Source organism: Pipistrellus hanaki (assembly GCF_964339955.1).
Source record: "Pipistrellus hanaki genome assembly, chromosome: 4".
Classification (NCBI taxonomy): Eukaryota; Metazoa; Chordata; class Mammalia; order Chiroptera; family Vespertilionidae; genus Pipistrellus; species Pipistrellus hanaki.
Window position 1 is genome coordinate 101,440,830 of NC_140506.1, and position 7,825 is coordinate 101,448,654.

At 40.4% G+C, this 7,825-nt stretch overlaps 1 pseudogene across 1 annotated transcript; it reads right to left on the minus strand.

The window, feature by feature from the left end:
- Window positions 1-652: 652 nt before the first annotated feature.
- Window positions 653-2,437, minus strand: LOC311621781 (60 kDa heat shock protein, mitochondrial-like; annotated as a pseudogene). The gene has a single exon. The product of its transcript is annotated as a 60 kDa heat shock protein, mitochondrial-like (transcript).
- Window positions 2,438-7,825: the final 5,388 nt, after the last annotated feature.

Sequence of the window (7,825 nt, forward strand, 5' to 3'; positions counted from 1 at the left end):
TTGCTCCTCCTCTTGTCCTTTTGGCACTCCTATTATATGTATGTTACTTTATTTCATTTTTCCCCCAAAGCTCCATTATGCTCTCTTCTTGCTTTCTAATTTATTTCTACAGTTGGTATTCATATTGGGCTTGTTTCTCTGCCCTGTCTTCTAAACCACTAATATGGTTCTCTGCTTCATTTATTCTACTGTTGACACACTGCATAATGTTTTCTATTGTAGCTGTATCATTCTTGATTTCCTCTTGATTATTTTTTAACTTTAAACAAATTTTTATTAGAGGTCACATAATTGGATATTTCTCTACTTTCCACACAATTATTCTGACTCTCCACAGAAAGGCTATATTGCTGTCTTTACTTCTCATCAGGTGATGATAAACACTAAAATCTTGATTTTAACAGAACAGTAGTAAAAATGCCTCAGTGATTTAAGTTGAAAGCAGTACGTTGATACACAGCTCTTATTATCAAGAATGTACAAATGTATTTTTATTCAAAAATTCAAAATAAATTATCTGTAGGCATGGCCAATTACAGAAGTAAACTATTGTATGTTGTCAACTGAAATCAGTAACTGATGGTTAGAGTGATTTTCTTGAACAACAGCCAGGATTTTCTTCAATCATTTCCTTCAACTGACTTCTCTGAAGTTATAGGAGAGGAGATGCTCTAAGCTTTTTCTCAGTTCTCAGTAATGTTGGTAAAGCACTATTCCAGGGCTTGAACATGCCACCTTCCATCCCTCCTCCCATTTCACCCATCCCACCAATCCCAGGGTCCTTCTCCTCTTTAAGAATTCCTGTGACCACAACTTATGCTGTTGTTACCAGAGAGGTTACAGCATATAGTAAAGCATATATCAGAAGCATATAGTAAAGCAGTTCTTACAACTTTAGTTGTAACAATGATTCCTTTTTCCACCATAATCACAAAATCTCCAACTATGGCATCATAACCAATTTCTGAGGAACTTTTCATAATTTTCTCAACTAATAACAATCCCACAACACTTGCATTCTTAGCAATGGTCATTGCAGGAATTTCAGTTTTTAATAATTTCTATATCAATTTTTTATCTTCATTAGTTGGAGTTAATGAGTTCAAGGCTGGAATGCACCAAATCAGTGCACAGCCCCCTCCCAGAACAATGCCTTCCTCCACAGCAGCTCTGGTAGCGTTGAGGGCATCTTTGAGTCTTTCTTTTCACTCACTTAAACATCACTTGTCCCACCAACCTTCAGCACAACTACCCCATCTGAGAGTTTGGCCAGGCATTCCTTTAGTTTTTCCTTTTCACATTCACTAGTTGTGATATCGAACTGCTCAATGATTTCTTAAATATGTTTTTCAATCTGAGCCTTGTCACCTTTTCCTTTCAAGTACATGGTATGATCTTTGATCACAATGACCTCTCCAACTTTTCCTAAGCCATGATTGACTGTCTTCTAGATTGACAGTCAATCTTTTTCCAAACACTGCACCACCAGTAGCAACAGCCATGTCTTTAAGTTGGTTCTTCTATTGTCCCCAGAATCTGGGGCTTTGACTGCTACAAGCTAATAAAGATCAATTTTAGCCTAATCAAAATTCATGTACTTAAAGCTTCTCCATTAACATCTTCAGCAATTATGACCAGAGGCTTACAGTGAGCACTGAAAATTTCAAGAGCAGGTACAATGGACTGAACACTAGATATTCACTTTTCACTTAGCATATGCATCTTTGAATTAAAATTTCTGACCTTTTGCTGTATTAATAAGGTATAAAGACATATAACCTTGATCAAACTTTATGCCTTCAATAATTTCTAATTCATCATTCAGTGTTTTCCCATCCTTTACAGTGATTATGCCTTTCCTTCCAACCTTTTTCATTTCATCAGAAATTATGTTGCCAATTTCTTTGTCTCCATTTTCAGAAATTGTAACAACCTGAGATATTTCTTCAGCTGTTTCACAGGTTTAGACTGCTGCTTAAGATCAGAAATTACAGCAACAACAGCTAACATCACACCTCCCCTGATTTCCACTGGATTAGCACCTTATCTTCTCAAAGCCTTCCTTGGCAATGGAACATGCCAGCACAGCAGCAGTCATGGTTCCATCCCCAGCTTCTTCATTTTTATTATTGGCAACATCTTGAACAAGTTTAGCTCCAGTATACTTATATTTATCTTTTAAGTCAATGGAATTTACAACACTTACACCATCTTTTGTTACTTTAGGACTTCCCCAGCTCTGTTCAAAAATCACTGTTCTTCCCTTTGGCTCCATAGTAATGGCTACAGCATTGCCTAAAAGATCTACACTTTGAAGCATTATGGCTCGAGCCTCTGCACCAAATTTTACATCCTTGGCATAAGCCTGAGTGAAATGAGGAGCCAATGCCCTGGACACAGGCCTACTCTGGCAAAGGAGTGTGTGTAATCGAAGCATTTCTTCAGAGCAGTGGCAGGGCATGCAGGCAGCAAGGCAGGACATTGGTGAGCCCCTCTTGATTCTTACATAATCTGTTGATTTTTCTCATACATCTGTTTTATGAACTGTATGACCATTACTTTGAATTATTTTTCTGACATATTGCATGCCTCCATTTTATTTAGTTCCTTTTCTGACAATTCCTCCTTTTCTTTCCTTTAGATGTTTTTCTTTGTCTTCCCCATTTTTACTATCACCAAAGCGTCCAGGTGCCGAGTTATGTGGGGCTTGTGCCACAGTGGTGGGTTGGCAGGAGCATCATGCATCCCAAGAGTTCCAGGAGAGCTCAGGTACCAGGATGTGTGGCCACAGTGGGTCATCAGGAGACTCCCACATGCCAAGAATCATGGGAGAGCTCAGGTGCCAGGACACATGACTACAGTGAGTCAGCAGGAGCCTCACACATACCAAGAGTCATGGGAGAGCCCAGGGGCCAGGACACATAGGGCTTGTGATGCTATGCTAGGTTTATGGGAGGGGAATGCACTCTAGGACTCACAGGAGCCTGTGGCCAAGAAGGCTGAAGTACTGGTTTCCATGGGTCTGTAACTACAGTAGCAGATCATAGCCAGAGTGGCCATAGAGTCTTGGGTTGCATCTGAGGCCAGTCTGGGTGGTAATGAGGCTGGGCTCCTAGTCACAGCAGCTCTATCATTCAAGATGACATGGTTTCTGTGTGAGTGCCAGATCCCCAGGAGTGTTTGCAGCAGTAGTGGGGGTTCCTCATCTAGGAGAGCCAAGTATGCCAGTCGCTGAGACTCCCACAGGATCTAACTGCCACACTCACCCACACACACACACACACACACACACACACACACACAATACCTCCACACAGTCCCCTTTCACTCCCTCCCTCACTCACACTCTCTCCTTCATTGCCATCCTGCTGGCTGCCATCTTGGCTCCTCCAAGATTTTCTCTTTCTTCTTTATTCAGTTTTGGGACATTGTATGTTCCTAGAAACTTATCCATTTCTTCCAGATTCTCTGATTTGTTGGCATATAGTTGTTTGTAATATTTTTCTTATAATCCTTTGTATTTCTGTGGTCAGTTACTTCTCATTTTTCATTTCTGATCCTATTTATTTGGGTCCTCTCTATTTTTTCTTGAAGACTGTCAAGAAGAAATGTTTGTCAATTTTGTTTATCTTTTCAAAGAACCAAATCTTGGTTTCATTTACCTTTGTCTTGTTTTTTTAGACTCTATTTTGTTTATTTCTGCACTGATATTTATCATTTCTTTTCTTCTACTCACTTTAGGTGTTGTTTGTTGTTATTCTTCTAGTTACTTTAGGTGTAAGGTTAGGTGTTTGAGGTTTTTCTTGTTTCTTTAGTTTTTCTTGTTTCTTCCTGTAATGCTATGAATTTCCCTCCTAAGACTGCTTTTCTGGTGTCCATAGATTTGGGCTTGTTGTGTTTTCATTTTCATTTGTTTCAAGGTATCTTTTGATTTCTCCCTTGACATCACTGTTAACCCATTCATTGTTTAGTAGCATGTTATTTATTTATTTATCTATTTATCTATCTATTTATTTATTTAATATATTCCTATTGATTTCAGAGAATAAGAAAGAGAGACAGAGAGAGAGAGAGAGAGAGAGAGAGAGAGAGAGAGAGAGAGAGAGAAATATCAATGATGAGAGGAAATCATTGATTGACTGCCTCATACATGCCCCCAACTGGGGATTGAGCCTGCAACCTAGGCATGTGCTCTTGACTGGAACTGAATCCTGGACCCTTCAGTCCACAGGCTGATGCTTTATCTAGTGAGCCAAACCAGCTAGAGCATAACATGTTATTTAACTTCCATGTGGTTTTCAGTGTGCTGTTTTTTTTTTTTTGTTGTTGTTGTTGTTGTTTTTTTCCTTGTGATTTCTAGTTTTATGCCATTGTTGATAGGGCAAATGCATAAAATGATTTCAATCTTCTTAAATTTATTGAGACTTGATTTGTGTGCTAATATATGTTCTATCCTAGATATATTTCATGTGTCTTAAAAAGAATGTATATTCTGCAGCTTGTGGGTGAAATTCTCTGAAGATATTAATTAATTCTAACTGTAATAGTATGTCATTTAAGACTGCTGTTTCCCTGTGAATTTTCTGTCTGCAATATCTATCTATTGATTAAATGGGGTGTTGAAATCCCCAACTATGATTGTACTACTGTTGATCTCTTCCAAATGTCCATGAGGCATAGCTTTATATATTTGGGTACATAAGTGTGTACAAGGATTAAATTCTCTTCTTGGATTGCTCCTTTGTTTTAAAGTCTACTTTGTCTGATATAAGTATTACTGCCCCAGCTTTTTCTTATTTCCACTTCTGTGAAATACCTTCATATAAATAGCATATATAAGATGCTTGTTTTCTTATGCTTTCAGCTACATATGCTTTGACTGGAGCATTTATCTTTAAAGTGGTTATTGCCATATTATTCTTTACTAGAGGCCCGATACATGAAGATTCATGCAAGCATGGGCCTTCCTTCCCCTGGCTGCCAGCACTGCCTTTGCTCTGGCAGGAGCCGCCTTTCCACTACAACCCAGAGCTTCCTTTCCCCTCTGGCTCAGAGCCACCTTTTGCCTTCCCACTCTGCCCAGAGGCCCAGAGTGGCTGGGGTGGGGTGGAACGCTGTGTTGTCACCATGGTAATGAAGCAAGCATCCTGCCCCTCCTCTGGCTGCTCAGTGCCCACTTATGCAAATTAACCCACCATCTTTGTTGGGTCAATATGCATACTCACTCCTGATTGGTTGGTGGGCATCACAAAGGTATGGTCAATTAGCATGTTACTCTTTTATTAGGTATAGTTAACTATGTTCCTTTTGTTTGTTTTCTTTTTTCTTCTTAAAGAAGTCTCTTTAAATTTTCTCATAATGCTTACTTGGTGGTAATGAACTCCTTTAGGTTTTCTTGTCTTAAAATCTTTTTAATTTTTCTTTAATTATAAATTATAGCCTTGCTGACTAGATTAGTGTTGTTTTAAATACTTGCTTTCCATCACTTTGAATATTTTGTGCTAATCCCCCAGCCTTAAATTTTTCTGAGAAATCAGCTGATAGTCTTACTGGAGTTCCCTAGTAGATAACTGACTTCACTTTCTCTTTTTAAGATGTTCTTTGTCTTTAACTGTAGCCATTTTTATTATTATGTATCTTGGTGTGGTCCTCTTTCAGTTAATATTGTTTGGAACTGTCTACACTTCCTTGACTTGAATGCCTTTTTCATTCACCCAGTTAGAAAAGTTCTATCATTTCTTCAAATAGATTCTCATTCCATTGCTGTCTTCTCCTCTGGAATCCCTATCATATGTATACTAGTAACTTGGTGCACGGAATTTGTGCAAATTAAAAGGGGACACAGAGTCAAGTCCCTGCCCACCCACATGTGCCTCAAAATCGTGTGAAATCCAGACCTGGCTGCCCAGCCCCATTGGGCTGGTTCCAGACCTTGCCAGTCCCACCCTTGTTAAGCCCCGACAGGCAGGAGGCAGAGCCTCAGGTCCCCTGGCCCAGCTCCAGGATGGGGGGAATGGCCTGTTAGAATAATGAATCCCCTGTCAAGCCCCACCAGGCAAGGGGGTGCAGCCTCAAGTCCCCTGGCCTGGTGCTGGGCTAGGGGTTGTGGCCTGAGGACCTTGGCCTTGTGCCAGGATGGGGGGCACACCTTGAAGTTCCCTGTCAAGCCCCATTTGGTGTGGGGCATAGCCTGAGGCCCCCGGCCTGGTGCTGGAATGGGGGAAGCAACCTAAGGTCCCCTAGTCCAGCACCAGGATGGGCAGTGCACCTTGAGGTCACCCATCAAGTCCCGTTAGGCAGGGGATTGTGGCCTGAGGTCCCCTGGCCTGGCACTTGGGCAGGGGTCAATACCTGAGGTCCCCAAGCCTGACTCCAGGGCAGGGAGAACTTCCTGAGGTCCCTAGTCAAGCCCTGCCAGGTCGGAAGCATGACCTGAGGTCCCCCAGACTGGTGCCAAGGCAGGAGGTGCAGGCTGAGGTCCCCCAGGCTAAAGCCAGAACGGGGGCCATGTCCTGAGGTCCCCTGTCAAGCCCCATGGGGGCAGGGGAGGGCATAGCCTCAGGTACCTGCTGATTGCTCATTAAGGCTCCTTAAGGGAACTTGGCCTCAGCTGTGGGTGTAGCCATCTTTGTGACAGAGTGATGGTCAATTAGTATATTCTCTTTATTAGATAGGATTGTTATACTACTTATCGTCCCAGAGATACCTTTAACTATCCTCCATTATTAAAATTCTGTTGGATTTTTGCTGCTCTAATTGGGAGTTTTATGCTACTTTCTAAATTGCTATTTTGAACCCCTGCTTAATCATCTCTTGATTTCTTCCATTGTATTCTTTATTTCAGTTATTATTTTATTTCTGACTAATTCTTTTTTATGGTTTTACATTCATTTTTTATTTATTTATTTATTTATTTATTTATTTATTTATTTATTTTGTTGTTGTTAATCCTCAGCTTGGTATTTTTTCTCCCATTGATTTTCAGAGAGAATGAAAGGGAGAAAGGGGCAGGAGAGAGAGAGAGAGAGAGAGAGAGAGAGAGAGAGAGAGAGAGAGAGACAGAGAGAGAAGCATCAATGTGACAGACACATTGATAGGTTGCCTCCTGCATGCACCCTGACTATGGACAGGTAAAGAACCCACAACCCAGGTACATGCCCTTGGCTGGGAACTGAACCCACGATGATTTGGTGTATGGAATGACACTGTAACCAGGGTTCTATGTCATTTAAAAAATATATTTATTGTTCAGATTATCATAATTGTTCCTTTTTGCCCCCATAGCTCCCCTCTACTCAGTTCCCACCCTACCTTCTATCCTTAACCCCCACACTGCTGTCCTCATCCATAGGTGTATTTTTGTCCAGTCTTTTCCAACACTCCCCACACCCCTTTCCCTCAAGAATTGTCAGTCCACTCCCTTTCTATACCCCTGATTCTATCATATTCACCAGTTTATTCTGTTCATCAGATTTTTTATTCACTTGATTCTTAGATTCACTTCTTGATATATATGTATTTGTTGTTCATAATTTTTATCTTCTTCTTCCTCTTCTTAAAGAATACCTTTCAGCATTTCATATATTACTCCTTTAGCTTTTTATTATCTGTAAAGCTCTTTATCTAATCTTTAATTCTGAATGATAGATTTGCTGGGTATAGTAATCTTATTTATAGTTTCTTGCTATTCATCACTTTGAATATTTCTTGCCACTCCCTTCTGGCCTGCATAGTTTCTGTTGACAAATCAGCTGATGGTCATATGGGTAATTCCTTGTAGGTAACTAACTGTTTTTTTCTTGTTGTTTTTAATATTCTCTCTTTG